Consider the following 26,748-nt stretch of genomic DNA (forward strand, 5'->3'; position numbering starts at 1 on the left):
CGTAGGGGTAAAAATGACTATTCCCACTCCAGACAGTGCAACAGTAGGGAAAGAGTTGGATAGAGTAGGGGTAAAAATTATTATTCCCACTGCAGAGAGTGCAATAGTAGGGAAAGCGTTAGATAGCGTAGGGGTAAAAATTACTATTCCCACTCCAGAGAGTGCAACAGTATGGAAATCGTTGCATAGCGTTGGGGTAAAAATTACTATTCCCACTCCAGAGAGTGCAACAGTAGGGAAAGCGTTGGATAGCGTAGAGGTAAAAATTACTATTCCAACTCCAGAGAGTGCAACAGTAGGGAAAGTGTTGGATAGCGTAGGGGTAAAAATTACTATTACAACTCCAGAGAGTGCAACAGTATGGAAAGCGCTGGATAGCATTGGGGTAAAAATTACTATTCCAACTTTAGAGAGTGCAACAGTAGGGAAAGTGCTGGATATCGTAGGGGTAAAAATTACTACTCCCACTCCACAGAGTGCAACAGTAGGGAAAGCGTTGGATAGCGTAGGGGTAAAAATTACTATTCCCACTCCAGAGAGTACAACAGTAGGGAAAGCGTTGAATAGCGTAGGGGTAAAAATTACTATTCCCACTCCAGAGAGTGCAACAGTAGGGAAAGGGTTGGATAGAGTAGGGGTAAAAATTACTATTCCCGCTCCAGAGAGTGCAACAGTAGGGAAAGCATTGGATAATGTAATGGTAAAAATTACTATTTCAACTCCAGACAGTGCAACAGTAGGGAAAGCGTTGTATAGCGTAGGGGTAAAAATTACTATTCCAACTCCTGAGAGTGCAACAGTAGGGAAAGCTCTGGATAGCGTTGGGGTAAAAAATACTATTGCCACTCCAGAGAGTGCAACAGTAGGGAAATCGCTGCATAGCGTTGGGGTAAAAATTACTATTCCCACTCCAGAGAGTGCAACAGTAGGGAAAGCGTTGGATAGCGTAGAGGTAAAAATTACTATTCCCACTCCAGAGAGTGCAACAGTAGGGAAAGCGTTGGATAGCGTAGGGGCAAAAATTACTATTCCAACTCCAGAGAGTGCAACAGTATGGAAAGCGCTGGATAGCGTTGGGGTAAAAATTACTATTCCAACTCCAGAGAGTGCAACAGTAGAAAAAGCGCTGGATAGCGTAGAGGTAAAAATTACTATTCCCACTCCAGAGAGTGCAACAGTAGGGAAAGCGTTGGATAGCGTAGGGGTAAAAATTACTATTCCAATTTTAGAGTGCAAAAGTAGGGAAAGTGCTGGATATCGTAGGGGTAAAAATTACTATCCCCACTCCACAGAGTGCAACAGTAGGGAAAGCGTTGGATAGTGTAGTGGTAAAAATTACTATTCCCACTCCAGAGAGTGCAACAGTAGGGAAAGGGTTGGATAGAGTAGGGGTAAAAATTACTATTCCCGCTCCAGGGAGTGCAACAGTAGGGAAAGCATTGGATAATGTAATGGTAAAAATTACTATTCCAACTCCAGACAGTGCAACAGTAGGGAAAGCGTTGTATAGCGTAGGGGTAAAAATTACTATTCCAACTCCTGAGAGTGCAACAGTAGGGAAAGCTCTGGATAGCGTTGGGGTAAAAATTACTATTCCCACTCCAGAGAGTGCAACAGTAGGGAAAGCGTTGGATAGCGTAGAGGTAAAAATTACTATTCCCACTCCAGAGAGTGCAACAGTAGGGAAAGCGTTGGATAGCGTAGGGGTAAAAATTACTATTGCAACTCCAGAGAGTGCAACAGTAGGGAAACCGCTGGATAGCGTAGGGGTAAAAATTACTATTCCCACTCCAGAGAGTGCAACAGTAGGGAAAGCATTGGATAGCATATGGATAAAAATTACTATTCCCACTCCAGAGAGTGAAACTGTAGGGAAAGCGTTGGATAGCGTAGGGGTAAACATTACTATTCCCACTGCAGTGAGTGCAACTTCAGGGAAAGCATTGGATAGCAGGAGGGTAAAAATTACTATTCCCACTCCAGTGAGTGCAACAGTAGGGAAAGTAAATACTTCATATATAAATAAAAAGAAAATAATTAATAATACCAATTACAAATTAATTAAAATACTGAACACTTTTATATAATATATTAATTAATCAATTAAAAATGCAAATAAAAATTAATTAATAAAAATAATTACCTACTAATACAAATTATTTACCAATTAACAATAAATTAATTAACAATTAGAAATTAATTAAAAATTTGATAAAATAAAAAAAATAATTTAAAAATAGAATTATTTACAATTAAATTACTCCCCACCCTATTCCCCTATAAACCCACAAACCACTACATAAACTAAATTAATAAAATCAACATAATTATCTATTAATAAATTAATTAAAATGTATTATCCATTATATTTTAATTAATTACCAATTAATAATTAATTAACTATTATTTCACAATAAACACAAATAAATAAATTAACATATTTAATTATTTACTATATTTATCAATTGATCTATTAATTTTAATTAATTACCAATTATATTTTAAATAATTACCAATTAATAATGAATAATAATTAATTCAATATAAATAACAATAAATAAATTAACATATTTAATTAATTATAATTAAATTACTTCCCACCCTATTCCCCTATAAACCCACAACCCGCTACAGAATTATATTACGCAAAAATTAAATACCATAAAAATAATTAATATAAATAACAAAATAAATATACACTTTTCAAACATATACTAACATAAAAACACTTTAAAAATTGATATTAACTTACTTACCTCAAAATCGATATTTTTGTAGGCTAGATTCTGTCCATTCTATATTTTTGTAGTCTATATTCTGTCCAATCTATTTTTTTGTAGTCTATATTCTTTATATTCTGTGTTTTTTTAGTCTATATTCTGTCCATTCTATATTTTTTAATTCGATATTAATGCTATCCTATTCGATTATTTTGTAGTCTATCGATAATAAAAACTCGATATTTTGACTGTATACCGCCTCCATCATGGTGGCAGCCGCGGCTGTGGCGGCGCCAGCTCTCCCAGGGCACCAGGCTGGTGAGTTTCCCGTGAAAAGTGTGGTGGGGGGCCACCCAAGCCTGCGTGCAGCATGGAAGTCGCTCTGGGCACACGCCACTTTGGAGCTGGACCGGGGGAGGAGAGCGGTAGCGGTGCTTCCCTTTCAAGGAGGGAGAGGGAGAGGGAACACAGCGGCCAGTATACCAACAAAGATATGGCCAGCAAACACACAGGGGAAACAAGTAAGGAGAGCTGCAGAGGGGCTGTGTAGGGGAGTGGGGGTGGAGTGGATTAATGCTTCTGTAGCTCCTAGGGTGCAGTGGTCTGGCAGTAGGGGCAAGTCTGAGCAGAGGGAAGGCTGCATGTCTGAAAACGCAGCTTGTGAGCGGTCCAGATACTCGCTTAGGAGTACTAAGTCGAGTTCACTGATGGTGGCCTCCCAAGAAGGGGGGAGCTGAGAAGATACATAATAACACAGGAAAATAGCCATACAAGATCAGCAAAAAAGCAGCACCTAAGAATAAGAGCGTAAAGGGCTCAAAAACAGCTGAAGTTAGTGCTGTTAATAAAAAAGAGGTGTGCTTCTGTGGTTAGAGATCCATACATATTAACCCCCTCTCTAAGGGATTACTTTAAAGTTACTCCAAGTATATTAGTTCTAATTCCCCCTGAACAGCCAATCAGCTTGGATCAGAACGGTCAGCTTTCTAAATTACCTATCTGTAATAGATTTCTCCCTCTTATGGACGAGGTCGAACCCATAGTGCTAGACATGGCACACAAGCCCAACAATATTATGACAGAAACAGTGTGAGATCTGGGCAAAGATGGCCGAACGGGCCATTTCTAGTAAGGATCAGTCTAAACTAAATTTGGATCGGCAGGAAAGCATTTGTGCGCATGCTCCTTCGGAGGGCAACTTGGTTGGTTCTGGGAGTGGAAGTCAGCAAGACTCCATGTGCGATATGCTACAGACTCTTGTAAGAGAAATGAAAGAGAGATTCTCTACTTCAGAAATCAACCAACTGGATATTAAGAATTCATGTGAAAAATTAGAAACCAAATTTGATTCGCTTGCAATAAGGACAACTGCTCTGGAACTCTCTGTAATGGACTTAACCAGCCAGATGGAAGAGAACAAAAGAACCATAGCAGCGCTGAAAGGGAGGGATTTAGAATCGCAAGACAAGTTGGAGTCATCAGAGAACTCTCAGAGGAGGAATAATATACGCCTGCTTAAAGTACTTGAAGGAGTTGAAGGGTCTAAGATAAAAGAGTTTGTGGCAAAACTGATAAAGCGGGCCACCCAAGTTGAGTGCTCAGAGGAGGCACTAATAGCAGACATGCGGAGAGTCTATAGGGATCCGTTCAGGCTTAACCCTAACAAAACAAGGCCCAGAAGAATTTGAGTGCACTTTTTAACATATACTTTGAAAGAAGAAATACTTAATAAAGCACTTTAAAAAACTCCCTGATAGTAGATGATATTACATTCCAGATCAGATCAGACGTCTCGGCGATCACGGCCTCAAGGCAATGGTAACTGGGAAAATTATTGGAACCATTTAAAAAATTGAGGACCACGGCACAATTAAAGTTCCCAGTGTCCCTGAAAGTAATGCATAACAATTGCAGGAAAGTTTTTAGTAGAGTCGAAGAGGCTGGGTCTTTTCTGCAGTCCATCTCAGAGGGAGAGTAAGCGTTGGTTTAACAGCAACACTCAGGCTATAGATGTTCATAAAAAGTATAAGTGATGAGTAATTAAGCTCCTGTCCTAGGAAGAGGTGCCCCAAAGGCCTAGGTAGTGGCCATGAAGAAGATAGAGGAGGGTTCTTCAAGGGGGGTTCTCACAAGGGGAGGGGAGTGGGAAGGACGGAGGGGTGGAGCACAGGGTGGGGAGCAGTGGGAGAAAATTAAAAGAAAAAATATAGGTCCGAATCGCCAATTAATTGCATTTGAAAGTTTTAGTTGGAGCAGAAATCAAAAGAGTAGCCTACCCTATGGTTGAACAGAATTTTAGGTTAAAGGTGCTTTCCTGAAACCTTAAGGAGGAAAAATAGAATGGAAAAAATATTCCAATATTTAAGAGGCCCGCCAGAGCAGATTCTTGTCTTACAGGAGACGCACTTAATGTAGGATGAGTTAAAATCTATTTGTAAAACTAGGAGCTGGATTCAAAGTGTTATTTGTACAACACAGAAGCATACAACTAAGGGCGTTGCTATAATTTTAAAGAAAAACTCAGCCATCTCTCTCGAATCCTCATCAGTTTATAAGATGGGGAGATGGGCTAGTGCTAGAATTAAATGTTATACAGCCAAGCTTACAGTAGTTGGTTATTATAGTCCGAATATCCATGATACAGGGCCCTTCTGTGGTCTACTATCGGAGCTTCTAAATTATACTGACCCATTGATCTTGGCTGGGGGTTTCAATGTGGTCCTGGATCCGACTCTGGATAACTCGCAGAAAACTAGGGCCATCTGTAATTACAAATTGGCGGCCCGGTTAAGAATACAATGAAGCAAATTACCTGGTATGACGTCTGGAGAAGTAAAATGAGTAAAAAAAGAGGATACACCTTTCATAATAAGAAATAAAATCACAAAAAACAAGAATAGATTATTTTCTTCTTTACAGCATCAATCTAAAAGAGTGGGTTCAGGATGTTCAACATGTAGGGGAGCATCTCTCGGATCACTCTGCTGTTTACTTAACCATTACTCTTCAAGTTGGATCATCCGCCAGAAGGTGGGTGGTGGAACGGGCCATCTTTCTGGAGAAAGAAATAATTGACAAGCTACAAACAGAAATGGAGGCCTTCTTTCAAATTAATGTGGGCAGTGCCCCAATCCAAATAGTATGGGATTCATACAAGTGTTTTCTAAGGGATCAAATTACGGCCATTCAATTAGCCAGACAGAAAAAATATAAGAGGGAAGTTGAGGGAATAGAAAAAAAGATTCAAACGATTGAGAATACTATAAATATCCAGCAGAGTGCACCCTCGAACCCTGTTATCTCAGAGAAGCTAAAATCTTTAAGATTACACCTAGCAGCAGTTCTGGAGATAAGGCAAAAAGAAAAGTGGCAGGCTAGCATACTAGCTCATTTTGAATATGGGGAGAGTTGTGGGAAGCTCCTGGCATGGCAGACCAAGCAAGATCTAGCTCGAGGCATTATTACTGAAATAAATTCTTCCATTCCAGGAGTTATATTTGAGACCCCAGATGAAATTACTAAGGGCTTTCAGCTGCACTTTCAAGAGGTATATCGGGAGGAGCTGAATGTTAAACCAAGTGAGGTTAAAGAATGGCTGGGCCATACCCGCATTAATAAGATTTCTGAGGTAAAGGCCCAGAATATGGATCTACCGATAGCCAGTTCGGAAGTGGTGAAAGCTATTGATCTGGGCAAAAAAGGTAAAGCCGCAGGCCCGGACGGGCTATCTGCTGAACTTTATAAATCTAAAAAGCAAGTCATGGAGATCTTAGATCAACTTGAATATCAAGGGGTGATTGAAACATGCACCTCACAAATGAACAATACTTTGTTTCCTATCTCCAAGCCAGACGATTCATATCGTCTAGTTTTGGACTACAGACATTTAAACTCCTGCTGCAAAACTTTTGCAGTACAAAATTCACACAGTGCAGCACTAATGAACAACATCGTGCGCAAAAAATATAAAACAACATTAGATATCTCTAATGAATTCTTCTGTCAAAACATTGCACCTGAAAGCAGGTATTTGATCGCTTTCTCAATAATGGGTTCGCAAAAAAATTTTGCCGACTCCCACAGGGATTCAAGAATAGCCCAGGATTATTCTCAGCAAGGGTAACAGAATCACTACAAATATATGATGGTGAGGCATTATCATATGTTCATGACATCTATCTTACAGACGATGACCTGGAGACTCACTTAAAAAGAGTGAACACCATAATTCTTGGGTTCGCATCAGAGGGTTACAAATTCTACTTTAAAAAGTCAAGAATTGCCCATCTAACAGTCCTATTTTTAGGATATGAATTATCAAGTGAAGGCAAAAGCCTGGCAGACAACTTCTTAGAGAAGTGTGCAGTACTCCAAGCACCAAAAACGCTGAAAAATGTACAATCAATACTAGGCTTCCTGAATTTCGGAAGAACATACATTCTAAATTATGCAGAGAGGGTTAAACCTCTCTATGAACTAATAAAACCTGGTTTCAAACCAATACATTGGACTAAAAAACACATAGAAATTTTGAGATCATTACAGACAGACATGTTAACTAAAACAAAACTGCAAACAAGCGAAAACTTACACAACTTGTAATCCGAGTCATCCCAGGAAGATGCGGATTCACATACCTGACCTCTAATGAGGGAGAAACGATACCTATAGCTTACAAATCACATTTGTACACTCAAGCTGAAATGAAATTCAGCTCTACAGAAAAGAATTCTGACAGCGGTTCAAACTGCTGTAGCAAGAGAAAGAGCCCTAGCCCAAGGCAAGAGAATAACTGTCTATACAGCAGAATCAGCTCTTGAGGCATTAACAAGTCGACGCAATCTGAATACAGTGGCATTAGATCCAAAATGGATACATGGTCTCGACCTTCTCTTCTGTATACAGAGCCATTTCATGTGTACTTTTCGCAAATTCATTCAGCTGTTATATATGCATTTAACTGAATGATAACATTGCTTGAAAAAAACGTACAGTACCAATACTCATTTTCGTGTATAAACCATACACCATTTCAAATGCAATTATATATTTTGGGGTGGGGTAGAAAACACACATGCATCGTATGTTTAATATGGCTTATTTTTTAGTAATGATGGACATTAATACGTGGAGTGGGTGTTGTATTTCTATCTAGGACCCTAATTCGATATTCCCGATTCATGCCCTTATGTGGTTATAACAAATAGTATCCTTATAAAGGCATAAGAATCATATCCATATTTAGTAATAGCCCATGCAGTACAAAACACGGCAAGGCTACTCCTATAGACTCCTAGAAAGCACAACGCGTTCTTTAAACAAACCAAGCCTCCAGCAACCCAGGAATTCCCCCTGCTTTTGTTTTGATTTGCATAAGAACTCCTGGAGTCCAGAAAGAACTGTTAGTTCTTAGTGACGTCTTATGTCCAACCTTACGTCAAACCCGGCACCTTTCAGGTATAAATATACCAACGTTGCCTTAAGCAAACACACGGTGGTGTGGAGCAGAGCGGCTATCTACTTATCCGAAGCCCAGCTGATGCGAGAGCCGAAGGAAGCCGCCCCTCCCCTTTGACGCACTGGAGAAGCTGCCTTTTCTCACGCCTAGAAATCCAGCTCCGGTGTTCCCAAGTCACCCTCGCGGGTTGATGGGAGATCGAGTCCTGAGAAGCGAGATACAAGACCTCCTTCATTCTATAACCAAGGTACGGAGCTGATTAAAACCTTATAGAGAATTCTTGATTCCGATACTTGCCAAAAACCTAACTTAACTTAAGACTGCAACTTACTTACTCCTTCCCACATATTAGGCTTAGGTCAGGTACACCGGGGTAGGCGTATCTTAGAAGCACCAGTTGAGTTCATTAGACAATGTTTTTATGTATGTATATATTGTATCCATTTTAAAGTATCATATGGCTAAGAAACCATGTCAATGCGTTTACAGTTTTATTTCATAATACACCTTTTACTGTACGCACTTTACTTTATGATAAGTATTGAAATTGTGGCAATTAATTTCTCTTGCATGAGAAAGAAGACTGCTCAATAAAATAACACCTTTTATTGAAAACGCCCGTCTCTCTATTTCTCTACACTCTGGTGAATTTAAGCATGCACGATTGTCTGAGTGAAATAGCTGTCTATTGTTTTCACACGACTCTAGAGATACACTCTTTATTCTGAGGGAGCAAAGTTGTCATGTTTATGCGGTTGTCAGAAACGAATCTCTTCTTGTCTAAATCAGGATGGTTAACCCTTTCCTGAACATTTGAGAAAGTTTCTAGTGACCTCTGAGCTAGCTGGCAAAACTAATTAAGTCTAACATAGTCATTAGAGACCTATATTACCTCAGTCCTACGTCTACACTGCTGTTTATGTTATTCCAATGCGCAGAGCCTATTGGGAATATAGGAACTACACTACAGTAGTATTTCAGGTTATGAAATTAATGCCACAAAAACAGAGTGCATGACATGGAACCTAAGTTTGTGTTCCCATCCAATAAAGAGTACGATCAGGTATTTAGGAATCCAGATTAGTCAAAATATCGATGAGATCCCAGAATTAAATCTGCAAAGGGTTGCTAAGGAAATTAAATCTTCTCTGACGGCATGGGCTTACTTGCCTCTAACGTTAGTGGGCAGAGTTAATTTAATAAAAATGATGTTGCTCCCTAAGTTAATTTTCATCTTGCAGAATATTCCGCTGGCATTTAAGGAAAAAGCCTAAGGTCTCTACAGTTGGCATTTAACTCCTTTATTTGGGCCTCCAAAGTGATCAGAATTTTGTGGAAGAAATTGTGCAGGAAAAAGAACAAGGGGGGGTTATGCCTAGCAGATCTAGTTCTATATGCCAGAGCCTTGTCTTTGACTGGAGGGAAACTTCTCCTAGGTATTCCAGATGCGTCTGACGTAGGAGCAATGTTTAAGGCAATGCTTGCAGATGTTGAGAATGGGAATCAAGGGTCCTTTCTATATAAATGTGGGGATCCAAGATTTTTTTTTAAAGTGCGATTAAAGACATTACGAGAATTTGCTGGTACTTGGGCAAAGGTTAAAAAACTTTGAAGATCAGCTACTTTAGTGCTTTTGCCCCCATCTGGAACACTCCAGGATCACCCAGATGGACTAGAGACTCCTTGACTACTCCATTGATAGATGCTGGTATTCGGTGCTGGGGTCAATTAGTTTTAGGAGAATCTTTGTTATCATGGGAAGATCAGTCTTTTCTTACGGACAAAAGGCTCTCTAAATTTAAATACTGGCAACTAAGGAGCTGGTATCAGAATATTGGACAAGATGTGGGTAAAGTAAATGAATTAGAAAATGTTCTTTGGAAAAAGACCAGGAAGAAATTTACAGTATATTGGTTAATGATGGACCTGGAGGAAGGAGAATTTAACTTACCAACGGAGGTGTGGGGAGAGAGCTTGCCTGGCGGCCATCTCAAAGATTTATGGCAAGTATCTCTTGACACTTTGTATGCTACAGTCCAGCCTGCATATTTGAAAAGGAACCATATCTTCTGTATCCACACGGTGTACTGGTCTCCGTACAAACTTGCGAAGTTTTCGAAAGGTCCACTACCTAAATGTCCGAAGTGCCATCTTCCGGAAGCGGATGACATCCATATGTTTTTGGATTGTCCCATGCTCCAAATCTTTTGGGCGAAGGTTATAAAGGATATTGGAGACATCTTGGGTTTCAACACTCAGGTAAGCCGATTATTTGTGTTTTTTGGCTTGTTACCAGAATATGAGGCGCTCCCCAGATGGATGAATAAGTTATCTTTATATTTGATCCTGTTAGCAAGAAGAGAAGTCTGTAAAAAATGGATACAGGATATTCCCCCCTCTTTTGCAGAATGGATCATCTCTGTTAATTATACTATGAAAATAGATAGAGTTAAATTCAAGAAAAAGATTTCTACGAACAACAGGGAGAATAGGCTAGATTTTTGGAGCCGGTGTGAGGCTTGGCTCACCTCTTGCTAAATAAACAACCTGGTCCAATGATTAAGCCTTTACACCCGAAATACTTTGCCTCCCTGGTTCTGAAGGGCGCCCAGATATCAGAACATCTACTCAGTGAGGTTTAGTGTAAAGCACTTCCAATCAGCTAACAGAGTGCTCCAGCAGGCGCCTTCGAGAGGGAGCTCACGGAAGCAATTCAGTAGCTCTGTTTCTACTCATTGGCAAATGAGGACCAAAAAAAACAAAAATAAAAAACATCCCTAATTGACTTATCTTTATGAAGTTCAGTGTTATCTACAATTTTCACATCATTGTTCACATTATGTACCTTTTTACTCTTGTGATGATCTTGTTTTCCATAATAATATTCAAAATTCGGATTGAATGGAATAATTATTGCTAAACTGAGCCATATAGCATTATTAAGCCTTATGCAAACTAACCACATTCTACATCATTTACAGAAAACACCACATCTAGATCTTCTAGTATTGTTTCCAGGCATTTTTTTTCTTCAAAAAATACCCTCTAAATTTTTCTCTTTTTATAATGTCTCTTTCACTTCTTTGCACATGAAAAGTAAGTGTCCTTTAAAATCCTTCTGGTGGATTATGTCTCTTTTCTTTTATTTTGTTGACCTTTCTCTTAATTTGTCATCCTTAATTTCCAATACAAACACAGTTTGTTTTCATTTGCTTTTTCACAAACCGAAATCACTTTGGATCTCTTGACTGCTTTCGACTTCTTCAATGTCAGGCAAAGCAATGTAAATCCATTCAGGTATGCCCGTGCTCACCCATCCTATTTGCACTATATATCGATCCTCTAATACGTCAGATAATGAACAGCACCGTAATTAAACTGGTAATCACGAAAGTTTTCCAAACAAAAATCTTGGCATATGCCGACGATCTGGCGGTCATCACGACTGAGCCCGATGTGGCTATGCGTGAAGTGGTGGCAATCACTAGTCTATTCGGGAGACAGTCAGGATATCGCTTAAATGTGGGTAAGACCCAGGTATTGTGTTCCAAGAATATAATTAAATCAGACTCCAGATACGTCGATTCAGTGGTGTATCTGGGGGTAACGATTAACGCACAGACGGAGCATATAATCAGAGATAATTTTATCCCTCTTTTGAAATCAATGAGGGAGAATCTGAAAGAATGGATACATTGCAACTCTCAATAATAGGGCGTGCCAATGTCATCAAAATGACTATGTTCCCCAAGGTATTATACAAATTCCCGGCGATCCCCTTTAAAATAGGGGGGAAAAATTATCCAAGAAATAGAAGCTATCTTCATGAATATCCTGTGGCAATATGGAAAGATCAGAAGATCTATGAAATACATGTCTTTGTCACAGGAAAGGGGGGCCTGGGACTGCCAAATATTAGATACTATCACTGGTCTTGTCTCCTTACGCAGATGTCTATATTATTTTATCCCGCGGGAAATAGTGCAAACACCTCGAACTTACAAGATGCTATCCCCTCTATCTTTGAATTGTTGCTTAGCAGCGAGGCTACCGGGGTATTACTAAGGAGAACAGAAAGAAGGCATTGCAAAAAAACAAGACATAAAGTACTTGAAGGGATATGGGGGGTATGGGCTGCAGCTCAGAAAGCCTTGTCAATATCTAAATATAACCACCACACTCCACTTTGGAATTCTGGTCTCTTTCCTAACCTAAGTAATGACGGTGTTGGAGACACTGGGAGCGACAGGGCATCTTGACACTGGGGCAAGTTATGGTAGGGGACGAGTGTAGATCTCTTGAAGACCTGAATCAAAGATACTCCCTCCAGGGTAATCAAGATTATAAATATGCTCAGATAGTCAGCACAATTAGATCAAGAAGGCCTTGTATCATTTTAAATGAGAGGTGTAACATACTGGATTATCTGAAGGGGGGAGACTTAAGAATCAATGGAGTGTATAGGCTGTTTGTGGAGGGATCCCAGGATGACATGGGTAAAACCGAGGCAGCCTGGGCCTCTAAATTGGAGGATCCAGATATCGACCTGGATAGAGCCCTTATAATGGATGGAAGATTCTTACGCTCCTCCAATCTAAGAGCTCAGCACTTCAAAACATTATTTAACCTGTACTACACCCCCTCCAAGCTCTATGATAGGGGCAAGAGAGTAGATCATAACTGCCCCAGATGTTCTAAAGGTCCGGCTGACATCATCCACATGTTTCATCAATGTGAGAAACTTGGATCAATTAAAAAGGAAATTGAGGCATTCTGGGAGGGGTTATTAGATGTTAAAATAACCCTGTCCCCAACACTCATGATCATAGGATGTGAAAGCAAACTGAATTTAAATATCAAGACTGAAGCTTTAGTCTTTATCTCCACAGCTGTGCTCCGTATATTAATTTCAGCTGCCTGGAAAGATACTGAGGCCCCATCCTTCCAAATGTGGATGTCTAGATTCTTAGGAATACATAATGTGGAGGCGGCCCTGTACGAACTTAAGGGTAAAAAAACAAAAGAAATGGGACTGAAGATTTGGGCACCAGTGGCTGCATGGCGGGCAAACAGAGTGTAGCGAGCTAATCCGGGCCTCAAAATGTCTCAAAATATATGATATTGCATGTAACTGGTTTATCAACATTTAAAGGAATCAATTTAATCAGATATTAATCTAAATATGCTACCAAATCGATCTCTGCATTACTTCTGCCCTTACAATGATGGTTGATTGTATAGTTTGTATTTTGTCTTCTTTCCTCTAATCATGTAAATTGCTTTTCATTGTGTTTCATGAATTCTTAATAAAAAAAAATTTTAAAAAGTAAATCCATTCAGGTGATTTATATTTCTGATTTTGTTTCTCACTCTTTTTGGTCTTTGTAAAATGTCTTTATTTCTTTCTATTTGACATTCTTGACTAGTTATTTCATTCACATGTTCCTTTTGATTTCCTTTCACATTTATCAGTTTGAACTTTAGTCCTTTAATTTCTATTTCCCAATTATCTCCTTTTCTTGGCTTTTTAATTTCAGGCTCTATTCAGGCTCTATACAGGCTCTATTATTTCACGTTCAACTTTCCAATCTCTCTTTCTGGGACTTTTTCTTGGAGCTGTTTCTCCTTCACTTTCTTCAGACTCTGTTTCAGACTTTATTTCACTACCTCTTATTTTGAACTTTATAATTTCTGGTTCCTCAACTAAATTTAGCTTTTTTTTTGTTAATCCAGTACTTTTACAAGGAACGTTTCCATATTTGTGGAGAAGTGTGGCTCACTGGTTAGAGGAGACAGACCTGGAAGCAGAGGTCAGCCCGGGACCAGGGTTCAATTCCCGGCTCGGCTGGGTCTTGAGTCCAAATTGTCCACGGACTCGACAATTCTCACTCCGGTGCCTACTTGAACCACGGGTTCACACTCTGCGACTCTGGGCAATAGCTTGCTTAATCTCCACAACGGCCCCTCGCGGCGGGATGCCTGGCTTTCACCTTGCGGATGCCCTGCCGGGTATCTCACAGGGGAATACCAGGACGGGTTCCCTAAGCAAGCGCCGGGACGCCCCGTTGGGGCAGCTGTGCGCTCTACAAGATACACTACATTTACATTTACATAACTGGTACTTGCAGTCTCATCCTTATCGTGAGTTACTTCCTTTTCGCTAGTTTCAAGATCAATGTTCTTTTTCTCTGAATTCTCTGTCTGATCTGCAGATTTCTCACTATCACCATTTTACCTTGTTCTCTTTCAGTGTCCAAACTGGTATCTGATACTTCCAGATGTCGACGTACAGGTCGATCTTCAAGATCTGGAATTTCAGTTATTTCAGGCTCTGCATCTGATGCTAAACTTGTATCCGATATCTCCAGATGTCGCCTCACAGTCGAGCTTCCTGATCTGGAGTTCTGTCCGATCCACCCTCTATGTCAGAGTCTGAACTAGTGTCTGCTTCTTTTAGGTACTGATTTTCAGGTTCTGGTACTCGGATGGTGTGGCTAGCGTGCAACCACCTTTTCACACCTGCACATTTTACTGCTGTAGTGCTGACCAGAATCACTTGACGTGGTTTGTCCCAGCGTGGAACTTAGCAATTTCTCCTTCTGTGCCTCTTCATTCGAACCCAGTCTCCAGGGCTCAGTTCATGAGATAGATGTTTTTCCTGAGTACACGCATCAGTTCCAACCTGGTGAAACACAAAAGTCACGACATCAGACAAACCCTTGCAGTAATCCAGTATGATATCATCATTTATAGTTAGCAGTTTGTCGACAGGTACAAATGCTTGTCTCGTTACTCGTCCGATTAGTATCTAATGAGGACTCAAACCTTTTTTTTGTCTGGTATGCTTCCTAACCTCTTCAATGCTGATGACGGAACCGCTCCGTCATCAGCCGCGGTGGCGCTGTGCTGATGACCGAGCGGTTCCGTCATGGCCCGCCCGATGCGCCTGCGCGGCTCGGATTCCGTGCCTGCGCTAAGCGTTCTATTGAGGGGTGGGGCCATGACGGAACCGCTCTGTCATCAGCACAGCTCACCCGAGGCTGGTGACGGAGCGGTTCCATCACCAGCGTGTGAGCGCTGCGCGCCCCCACCACCCCCTTAGCGCTGCGGTGGAATAGCCACCGCAGCGAAGGTGTTAAAGTCATTAGAACAAGTGGCAAAGCATCAGGCCATTTAAGTCCTGTCACATTATTTTCACATTTTTTTCTCGTTTGACTGCTGATGTACTCTGAAAATTGTGAATTCAGACATCATTTTGTGTTCGTGTTGACTGTCTTTTTGAAAGTTCACAAGGAAACTCTCTAGGTTTTAGAATAGGACGAGACAAGGTATCACCCCGAAGATTAAAGTGGCAAAGTCTGGTGGAACAATAGTAGAAATTGACATGTAGCTTCTCTATTGTTGAAAACAGATACCTATCGTTATCGTCCAGGGACAGGGTTTGTTTGAATTGAATTGTTTATGAATGGAGGGCAACCCTGGTTTTCCCTTTTTCCCTCTTGGCTCCTGTTTGGAATAGACATTTAAGTCCTGTGGCCAAACACATTTTTCCCAGTCTGTTTTTGATTTATCCATTTACTTGCTCGACTACCCCAGAAGCCTTGGGTCTGTAAGCACAATGCAATTTCTGTCGAATGTCCAATGCTTCACATATCAATTGTATGATCTCATTTTCGAAATAACTCCCTCTGTCTGTTTCAATTGTTAATGGAAATCCATACCTCTGGATAACTTCTCTCAAAAGGAGTTTTGCTACTGTAACTCCATCATTTCTTCTTGTTGAATAAGCCTCTACCCATCGTGAAAACAAGCAAACACATCACAAGGAGATATCTTAGTTGATTACATGGTGGCATCTCTATGAAATCTAATTGCATTCTGGTAAAAGGACCTCCCTCCCATGCTATGGTTCCCAGACTCACAACAGTTTTTCTTCCTGGATTCAATTGTTGACATATTAGACATCTCTGACATAGACTCTCAGCTATTGCACGAAACATGGCATTGTACCAGGTCTGTCTGAAAAGTCTAATCATTGTATCTCTGCCAATGTGTGCCTGTCCATGGTAAATTCGGGCCATATTAGAGATCTTGTTATCGGGCATGACTGGTCTTTAATCTCTGTATACCTAAATTTCATCTTCCACTCTATGTCTACAACCTAATTCTATCCATTTGTCTTTTTCCTCGTCACTTGCCTCTTCTTGCAATTGTCTCACTTCCTGCCAGGTCTCAACTATGTAAGTAAGCATTAAAGGACTAGAAACATGTTCTTTTTCTCTGTACCGATTTATAGATGATAGGTTTCTGGCACAATATTAGGCTATAGCGTCAGCAAATCGATTGCCCTCAGTGACATAATCATCTCCGTTTCTGTGAGCAGCACACTTCACAACCGTAATACTTTTTGGCAGCTGTATCGCCTCAAGTAACATTCTCACAAACTCACCATTTCTGATGGGTGATCCTGCAGAGGTCATATACCCTCTTTGGGACCACAGTTGTCCATAATCATGCACAACTCTAAATCCATATTGACTCGGACATCTTTTCCCAATTTGCATGCTCGAATCAAAGCAATCCGTCAGGCACTTAGGCAGAACGTATTCCCTTCAAACAAGATGCTTCCATGACATCTGCCACTGTACATATAGCATATGCATCACTCAAAGCTCCTTCATCTGTTCTCAAACAAGAAACCATCCACAAACAGCACATAGTCTCACTCTTCCAAGGGTTCATCTTTAATGTCAGGTCTTGGCTTAGTACAATACTCAAGCACATCCAAACATTTATGATCAATGTCATTTTTGACTTCCACATCCAAAGTATCAGGCAATAAGGTGGAAGGATTCACATTTACACATCTAACAACTGTTACATTGTCAGAACCCAGAATCACTTTTTCATATCTGGTCAAACGACTATTTGTCATGTACTGTGTCTTGGTTCTGGTGAAAAGTATTTCAATTGAATGTGGCATGTAAACCTTTACTGGGTACCCCACCACAATACCTTCACTTTGCTCCAAACTCACACTTGTAGCAGCTACAGCTTTCAGACATCCAGGTAATGCTCTCGCTACTGGATCCAACACAGCTGAGAAATACGCGATTGGTCTTCTCATTCTTCCATGCCTTTGAATCAGAACTGATAATGCACACCCATCTCTTTCAGTGCAAAACAATTCAAATTCTTTTTCATAATCAGGTATGCCTAGCGCTGGTGCTTCGCATAAACTGTTTGTAAATTTTTAAAATGCTTCCATTTATTTTTCATTCAGTACTATAGGATCTTTTACATCTCCTTCAGACAATCTTTGTAAAGGGTTTACAATTAATGAAAGTCCACATATCCACTGTCGGCAGTAACCAATCATACCTAGAATATTATGACCTAAATATTGTACTTCTTGTTGACAAAACTGCAATTTTGATGGAGACACTTTATGTCCTCCTTCTGTCAAATGGTTCAACAATGCAATAGGATCACAAATGCAAGGTTCTTGGGACTTTGATGCCACTAATAGGTCATCAATATATTGTACCAAAACAGATTTGTCTGGAATATTCAGACTTTCTGATGATTTCTTCAGCGTTTGATTGAAAATAGAGGGACTTTTCAGTATACCCTTGATGAATTCGGCACCATGCCAAAATACGCTCACCAAATTTAAATGCAAATATTGGCTGGCTGTCAGGGTGCAATGGAATTGTAATGAACACATTACACAAATCAATAACTGTGTACCATTGTGCATCATGTGGAATTTGATATAGTATCACAGCTGGATTTGGTACAATTGGACAACATGGAATGACAATTTTATTAACTTTTCTCAAATGCTGCACTATCCTAAAAGTTCAGTTTGGCTTTTTCAGCCCCATGATTGGTAAATTACATGGACTACTCATTATCTCTTCCAGTATTCCTTGCTCAATCATTTTGTTAATTACTGGAGTTATTCCTTCAGTTATTTCTGGTGTTAGTTTATACAGTGGGATATTTGGGTATATGGCATTTTCTTTCACGGTAATGTTTACTGGATTAACTCCTTTCATTAGACCTATCTCTTCTCCTGTGAAGTCCCAGACCTCCTCTTCAACTGTTTCCTTTAATTCAACAGGGATTTCCTCTTTGTCAAACACAGGGAAGGTTTTGCTCTTTTCTGAATCTAATATTCACATTGTCATTTTATATAGAACATCATCATCTGCTGTTTGGAAAGCAATCTGGTGAACAGTAAATGGCACAGTTCATTTTACAGAGTATGTCGCGTCCAAGCAAATTTACAGGACTGCTATCACATACTACATTTCTTTGAAAGAGCCAATTTCCACTTCCACAGACTGTGTGAGTGGGGTTTTAATCTGTCTGTTCGTTACACCTACAACTTGGATGACATCTCCAGAGAGAGGAAGGTTTTGAATTTCTACTGATCTAACTGTAGAACGGGTAGCACCTGCGTCCACTAGGAAAGTAATGTTTACATCATTCACCTTTTCATTCACAAAAGGACCAAATTGATCTACCTCCAGTGTTGCGCCAAGCACGCACTCCACTACCTCTCCTAGGCACCGTCATTAACTTTCATCGGACTCGTTTCCACGTGGTGATCTTTTTACCTGCTCTCCTCCGTAGAATCGTATCTCTGCACTGTATTTCTGGAGATTAACACTCTATGGGAGAGGTGGTAATGGCACCTGACTCTGCTGTGTGACTACCTGTTGCTGTAGTGGTGATTGTTGATTTACCTCATTCTACATCTGTGGATTTAATGATTTATTTTCAGGATTAACTTTTGTGGGTAACTTACACTCGTTCTTCCAATGCCCTATCTTTCCGCAATTATGACATTGCCATTTCTTTTTAGCCTCATCTATATTCATTTGTACGTTTCCGTTATTTATATTACTTTTCATTTTTGTCTGACCCTCTTCATTAGTTTGATTAGCCAATTGTGCTTCTTGTTGTTCTGCAACTTTTACTTGTGCCCACATCGCCTTTTCTTTGACCTTACGCTGCCTAGCTTTGATATCATCACTACAATATTCCGCATACCTCAAAATCTCATCAACGGAACTAGATTGCCAACACATCATGTGATGTCTTATCATTTTTTTTTGTAAATATATTTTTATTGCAGATACAAATTACAGTTGTACATTGGTCAACGATAAGGCAATCGGTGAAGGGATCACCGATAGTGAGGTAGTATTGTTACACGGCCATTTAGCCCACAACCCGGGGGTCGGGCGGCAATTTGTACTTAAATGATGAGCGTGGATCTTGCGGTCATCCAAATACGACCAGATATAAAATAAAATTTCACATCTGCTTTTCTAAAAGAAAGAACCCCCTCCCCCCTCCCACTTAACAGAACTCACCCAGAGGTCTAGTGTCCAAGTAACAGGTTCAAAATCCCAAGAGTGTATTAGGAAGCTTGTAGTGCTCCCTCCTCCCTCTATCCACCTCCCCCTCCCCCCAACGCCACCGGTGTTTAGTTAGGTTATCAGAGAGCATTTCACAGGAGACTTTTCGCATTCTGGAGGGAATGCAGTGAATCTGTTGCATTACGGGGACGCAGGCTGCTCATTGGCATCACTATCAGTGTCGCTAGGTGTACTGTGATCGCGTAAGGCCTGCACCAATACTTCCCATGCTTGCGCTGACTCCAACGCCCTCTCATTCTGCTGCCGCCTCGCTAGCTGGTATCTCAGGGTGCTCTCTCCCTCAGCCCATTTAAGAAACTCGTTGCGCCATTTAATGCCCGTTGGACCAACTCATGCCTTCCAGTGTTGTGTTATTTCCCGTTTCGCCAGGAGCAATCCCATGTCAATAAATTTGCTGGTAACTTTGTTTTTGGGGGTATGTGGAAACCAATGTAAGATCCCTACTGCAATGTCAAATTGTAGGGTTCTCTCTGTAACCTTGTTAAGGGTGTCACCTATCAATGTCCAGTAGGAGGACAACGCTGGGCAGGACCACAACATGTGGGTTAGGTCAGCTCCTATCGTCCGGCACCTAGGGCAGGCTGCAGTATCAGAGGCGAAGTACTTTTGTATCTTCTCCGGGGTCAGATATGCTCGGTGCAATATATAGAAGCGGACCAATTGGAACCGAGCATTGCGCGTGCTCTTCCAAGCCCAGCGCATCAGCTGGGCCCACGTGGTCTCCGGGATGTCCCTCCCTATGTCTGCCTCCCACTTGGCCTTGAGTGTCTCCAATGGAGGTAACCGCTCGTTAACCATCCTGGAGTATAGGCACGTTACCCGCCACCATCATAACATACTGACATGCCATAGACGTCTGTGGTTCTTCAAGACCATTCTGCCAGTGTGCCTGAAGTTCCCTCGTGACCGCCGCGTGTAGCAGGAAATCGCCCCAGGGGACGTCAAAGCGGTCTAAGATTGCCTGAAAGGGCAACAGCACCCCATCCTCGTATAGGTCACCGATAACCTGTATGCCCTTGTCCTCCCAAATTTGCAATTGCAACCAATCTCCACCATGTGGTAATGCTGTGAACGCAGTTCCAGCACGACCTGATAGAGCGTTCCTCTTGCGTGAGGTCCCTCATAGCCAGCCTCTGCTGCAATGCAATATAGGAAAGAACGTGTCTGGGTATGCCCAGCCCCCGCTCCTCCTCCGGACCCCGAAAGTCCTGTGCTACCTCCTGGGTGTAGGCCTGCAGTTGGGCAGCTAAGTTGTAAGTTTCAAAATCAGGAACAGCTAGCCCCCCCTCCGCCTTAGGTCTCATCAAGGTCTTAAGCGCAACTCTACGGCGGCCCGATCCCCAAAGGAAAGCCACGAGTAGTGATCTCAGGTTTCGGAATACGGCTGGTGGGATCCACATCGCAAGCGTCCGAAAGTAATAGAGAAGCCGGGGAAGCGCCACCATCTTTAGTAGCGCTATACGTCCTGCCACCGACAACGGCAGGGTAGCCCAAAAGGACATGCTACCCTTCAGTGCCCGAACGCATCGGGATATGTTACCCTCCAGAACGTCAGAAGGGCAATGGTAAATATAAACCCCCAGATATTTGAGGCAGCTGGGTGCCTATCTGATCGCCCTAGGTGTGTCGGGTTGGGGTTCCCCCCTGCGAACCGGAAACAAGCAAGTTTTCGACCAGTTCACCCTGAGGCCCGATATTTCACCGAAAGAAGTGAGTATTGCGTCGGCACCAGCCTAGGCCCCCCCAGCATCCTCCAGGAAAAGCAACAGGTCATCAGCGTACAGGGAGATAAACTGCCGCCCCGACAAGGTCCGCAGTCCTCCATAGTGGGCCCCGGAGCGAACTGACAACGCCAGGGGTTCCACTGCCAGTGCGAAAAGCAGCAGAGATAATGAGCAGCCCTGCCTCGTACCTCGCTCTACCGGGTATTGGTGGGAGATCAGCGGGCCCGATCTAACCCTAGCCATCGCAGAGGCATAGAGCGCTGCAGTCCAACGTAAGAATCCTTCCCCCACCCCAAAACAACTAAGCACTCTACGGAGGTACTCCCACTCTAAACTATCGAAAGCCTTCTCCAGGTCAACCGAGAGGATCATAGGTTGGGGAGCCTCGTCGTGGTTTTCCTCCAACAGGCAAAGCAGGCGACGGATGTTCATTGTAGTGTTTCGCTTGGGGATAACCCCGCCTGGTCCTTGTGTACCAGGGAGCCCATGTGTCCCAGCAATCTCGACGCTAGGATGCTGCTTAGTATCTTATAATCTACCGTGAGCATCGAGAGCGGCCTGTAGGACACCGGGTCGCTACTGTCCCTGTCGGGCTTGAGCATGGGGACCGCGAGGGCCTCGCGCATTGAGTCCGGAAGGCGCCCCAGGCGCTTCGCCTCCTTGTAGATTATCAAAAGCCGCGGGGCCAGGAGATCAACATAGGTGGAATAGAACTCCACAGGAAGTCCGTCTAGACCCGGGGTTTTGTTGTGTGCCATACATTTTATGGCACTGCGGATCTCCCCTAGCTCCACGTCTCTCCCCAATTCCTTCGCCGGTTCAGGCTCCAGAGTGGGGATAGGCAAATCCCGTAGGAAGTTATCAATGGGGGTAGTGTCTGTTATCATCCTACTCTGGTATAGCTCTTCGTAGTAGTTCATAAAACAACTAAGGATTTCGTGCTGGGTATAAACCTCCACTCCCTCAGCGTCCCGCATAGCAACCGTGGGAGAGGTGCGTCTCGTAGGGTTAGCTAGCCAAGCTAGGAGTGCCCCCGATTTGTCCCCCTCTGCCAGTGATCTGGTCAGGTAAGTTTTATAGTCAAAACTGCGTAGCCTTTCGACTTCAACAGCTACAGCTTCCTTCGCCGCTGCTGTCTGTTGTTGGAGCTCTGGGAGGCCGGGTCGGAGGAGCTCCAGCTCGCGAAGCTTCTGATCAGCTTTACCGAGATCCTCTAGAAGGACTCGTCGCATCCCCACTTTCTTTGCAATGCAATAGCCTCTCACTACCACCTTAAAGCCGTCCCACTCCGTGGCTCTTGTACCAGTCGTCCCCTCATTCTTCGCGGAGTAGGCGGTGATTCTGTCTTCTACTTCACTCCAAAATACTAGATCCTCCAGCATCTCGGGGCGCAACCTCCAAGTTGGGACACAGGGGGTACCTGGGAACCATCTGAAGTCGGCCAGAAGAGGTTTGTGGTCGGAGATAGTCCTCGCCAAATATTCAGACCTCGCAGCCAAGGACACTAATTCCGCCGATCCCAGGAACCCATCTAGCCGCACATGCAGTTCATGCATGCCGGAGATGTGGGAGTAGTCCGGGGTATGCGGGTGTTGGGCTCGCCAGATATCCGTCAGTCCCCATTTAGTCTGCCATTCCAGTCTACCCTTGGCTACCCAGCAGGTTGGTGAGTCCGCCAGGGGAGGGTGAGATCTATCAAGATCTATGTCCACCACCGAGTTGAAGTCCCCTCCGATCAAGAGTGGCCCTGTTAGATAGTGGGCAGGAGCCCGACACCGCCGCGAAGAAGGCCAGCTGGTCCACGTTGGGCACGTAAATGCTGCAGATGTTCAAATCCTTCCCCCCCAATTTACCCACTATGGCCACAAACCTCCCTTCCGGATCCACCGTGTGTTTCATCACCTGCAGGGGGACCCCCGCCCGTACTCAAATCAGCGCCCCTCTAGCATAAGCTGAGTCTGTGGTATTGTATAACTGTCCCCTCCACCTACGCTGCAAGGCTAGTCCCTTCGCTTTCGTAAGGTGCGTTTTCTGCAAAAGCGCAATCTGTACCCCTCTACGCACTAGGTAAGCGTGTATCTTGTGGCGCCTGGACATGGAATGCAGCCCGCGCACGTTCCAGGTAATGCATTTCAAAGTGGATAGGTCAGCCATTGTCCCTTTGCGTCCCGCCATGTCTCTCCCAGTCGGGCTCAAGTAAGATCAAACACAGTGATTGCCCTGCACCGATGGCGTACCCCCCGCCCCCAACAACAACAATTCAACCCCAACCCATGTCTACCCCCCCACCCTCCCCAGAACAGGTCCCAAAGATTGCCATCTAGTTCCCATCCAAACTGTACCCAGAAAACCAAAAACTATCTTGACGGTAGCCACCGCAGGCGTGCCTTAGGGGCAGTACGGGGGTCGAGCACCGATAGGGGGTCTCCCCACTTCCAAGCTACCTAAATGCAATTTTGCCTTAAGTAACGAGGGCAAATACAGGACTTGTCCCCAACCCATCCCTCATCCAAGTACCCAATAGTCCCCGCGAGGGCTTACCCCCCCTCCTACCACTCCCCCCTCCGCTGGAACCGACTCACCCGAAATCACCCTTGGCCATCAAGCAGTCCTTCTGCCGTCTCTGGGGTTATCACAGGGAGGTTCACACTATCAGTCTCGGAGTCTGAATCCTCAATTATGGGTCCACCTTGCGAGTCTGACATACTGGATACCATCTCCAACACTCTTCGCCGCTCCGCCGTAGTCTCCACAGTTGAGGGTCGGCCAAGTCTTCCCCGGCGACTCCGGATCCTCTTAGACCTCCGCCATAGTCCGACCTCCGAGGTAGTCGAGAAAGAAGACCCAGGTCCATCCTTGCCAGCTCTATACAGTTCCAGCCAGCTACACGCTTCGTCTGGGGTATCAAAGAATTTAGTCGTGCCATCTAGTATGATGCGGAGCCTCGCTGGAAACAGCAATGAATACTGGATGCTCTCACTTCTCAGTTCACGTTTGATCGCTAAGAAGGAGGCTCGCTTACGTTGGGTCTCATAGGTGTAGTCCGGAAAGATGTTCACTTTACTGTTTGCCACCTGATATGGTCCATTCATTCTGGCGTTATTGAGAAGCAGGTCCCTGTCTCGGAAGTGCAGCAACCGCGCCACCACTGGGCGTGGAGATCGGCCTTGTTGTGGTGGTTTGGACGGAACCCTCTGCGCCCGTTCCAGGGTGTAAAAAGAGGAGAGCCCCTCGGTTGCCACCACCGTCCTGAGCCAGTCCTCTAGGTAGGCCACCATGTCTCCGCCTTCGATTTTTTCCGGTAGGCCCACTACACGGATTTTGTTCCTTCTATTGCGTCCTTCCGCGTCCTCTGCCCTCCTCTCCAGAGCATCTATCCGAGTCAGAGCGTCCTTCATGGTGGCGGCTAATGTTTTGTGTGCCGGCTCTAGGGTTCCAACCGAACTCTCCCCCTCCTTGACTCTGTCCGAGAGCTTACTATGGTCCGCTCTGAGCAAGCCCAGGCTCGTCGCGACCTGGGCAATGTCTTGTTGGAGTGCCGATCTCGTATCGGTTATCGCCGCCAGAATCTTGTCCAGTTGGTGCTGGAGGTGTGGGTCCCTCGACGCCTCCGGGTCCAGACGGTCTTCTGTGTCTGGCGTCTCCGCGTCCGAGGCGGCCTGCGTACCACCTTTAGTGCCCTTCGGCTTCACCATGATGGCCGCGGTCTCCAGCGGTGGATCTGGCGAACGCCCAGACAAGAGGCGTCAATCGGAGCACCGTCGGCTCTCGCCCCCGCTCCCGCAGCGGCGCGGCCCGCCGGCCAGCCCCCGGTGTGGGTCACAACTGCTTGCAGTCCGGGAGAATAGAACCAGGTGCTCGCCCAATCGGGCCACCCCACTCGCAGCGAGTACAGGGGGGCAATGACAGCTGTTGGTGGGGCGTTGCAGTTGTGCCGAGGTTGTGTGGATCAGGCAACAATGGCGCCCGTTGTAGATACCACGTGGCGCGGGTTCCTTCGAATCGTCTCTTCGTCAGGCCACGGTAGTAAAGGGCCAAGCGGAGGTCGGCAGCACACCTCCCCGAAGCAGAAGGGCAGAGAGGGGGGAGATGGGTCACTATCAGTCCGTAGTGTGCTGTCGGGGCCTTCGATCTTCTAGAGCCACCTCCACCTTCGTCACAAACCGTAGGCCTTTCCTCTCACCATCACGGTCCTCGTAGGCCCAATGGCTAGGGCGGTCCCTTTCCAGCCACTCTCCCGGACTCCAGCTCTCTGCGCCAGGCCTGGGTCTCTTCCAGAGCGGGCCAAGTGGGCACATGTGCCGGCGTTCTCGAGGTCTGAGGTGGCGGAGGCTGATATCGTCCCGAGTATGACGGGGTTTGGGTCAGCTTCCCCCTCTCTCCACAGCTCCGCAGTGTGCTGGGGGTCCAGCCGAGTGGCTGTCTCTATGGGCACTGTTTGGAAAGTTCACAAGTGCCGTCGGTCACACAGGCAGCCGGCCCCTCCATAAGGGGAAAGAGAAAGAAGGCTTCGCCGGAGTCATCGGCCTCCTAGGTCCGCAGGCCGCCTCAGGATCATCAAGACGGAGCGGGCGCCATCTTGAGCTCAGCATCGCTCGGTCTGTGGGCACTCGTCCGGTCCTCGTTCACCTCGGCCGTGCCTCTCTGCGGTTCTCCAATGTCGCCCCTCGGCTTAGCACCCACCTCACTGAACAATCTGAGGGTCAGGGAGCCCTTGTCGCCCGGGAATCAGGAATAATGGCGACTCGATCGCGGAGCCGAGCGCTCAGGCGACCTCCACCATCGGCGCCTTAGCCACGCCTCTGTGATGTCTTATCACATCCCCTATTTCAGGTCTCAAACTAAACAAAAACCTACATACAAAATGACTCATATCTTTCATATCCACTATATTTTTTGAAAACTAAAAGCAATATTTCATAATAAGCATGTACAGATTCTTTAGGTTCTTGCGTAGTCCTGTCAATTTTGTGCCAATATGTCTCTTTTGGTGGAATTTTATTTTTCAAGATTGTTATGACCTGGTCATATTTCCTCATTATCTCTGGGCCTGGAGCACCTGTTTTGGCATCTCTTCGATATTCTTCTTTCAGCCAATCAATTGTAATTTTACATTCTGTTCATAAATCTGCAGGTACAACTATATCAAACAATCCATCTAAATCTTCCCACAATACCTTTGAAACTTTTACAAACTTGTCTACTTGTCTATACCACTCTACAGGTTTTTCTCGTAGTCTTGGAAAATCATTTGTAAATGATAATATATCCTGTCTAGTCCATGGTACATGTACATAACCTCCTCCTGGTATTTCTCTCATGGGATATTCTGTCGCCACTGGTTCTTTTACTTTAACACCTTGCATGCTGCTGCAATTCTGCGCCTGTGTGGC

This window comes from Lissotriton vulgaris, chromosome 5, assembly GCF_964263255.1.
Source record: "Lissotriton vulgaris chromosome 5, aLisVul1.2, whole genome shotgun sequence".
In the NCBI taxonomy this organism is placed as follows: Eukaryota; Metazoa; Chordata; class Amphibia; order Caudata; family Salamandridae; genus Lissotriton; species Lissotriton vulgaris.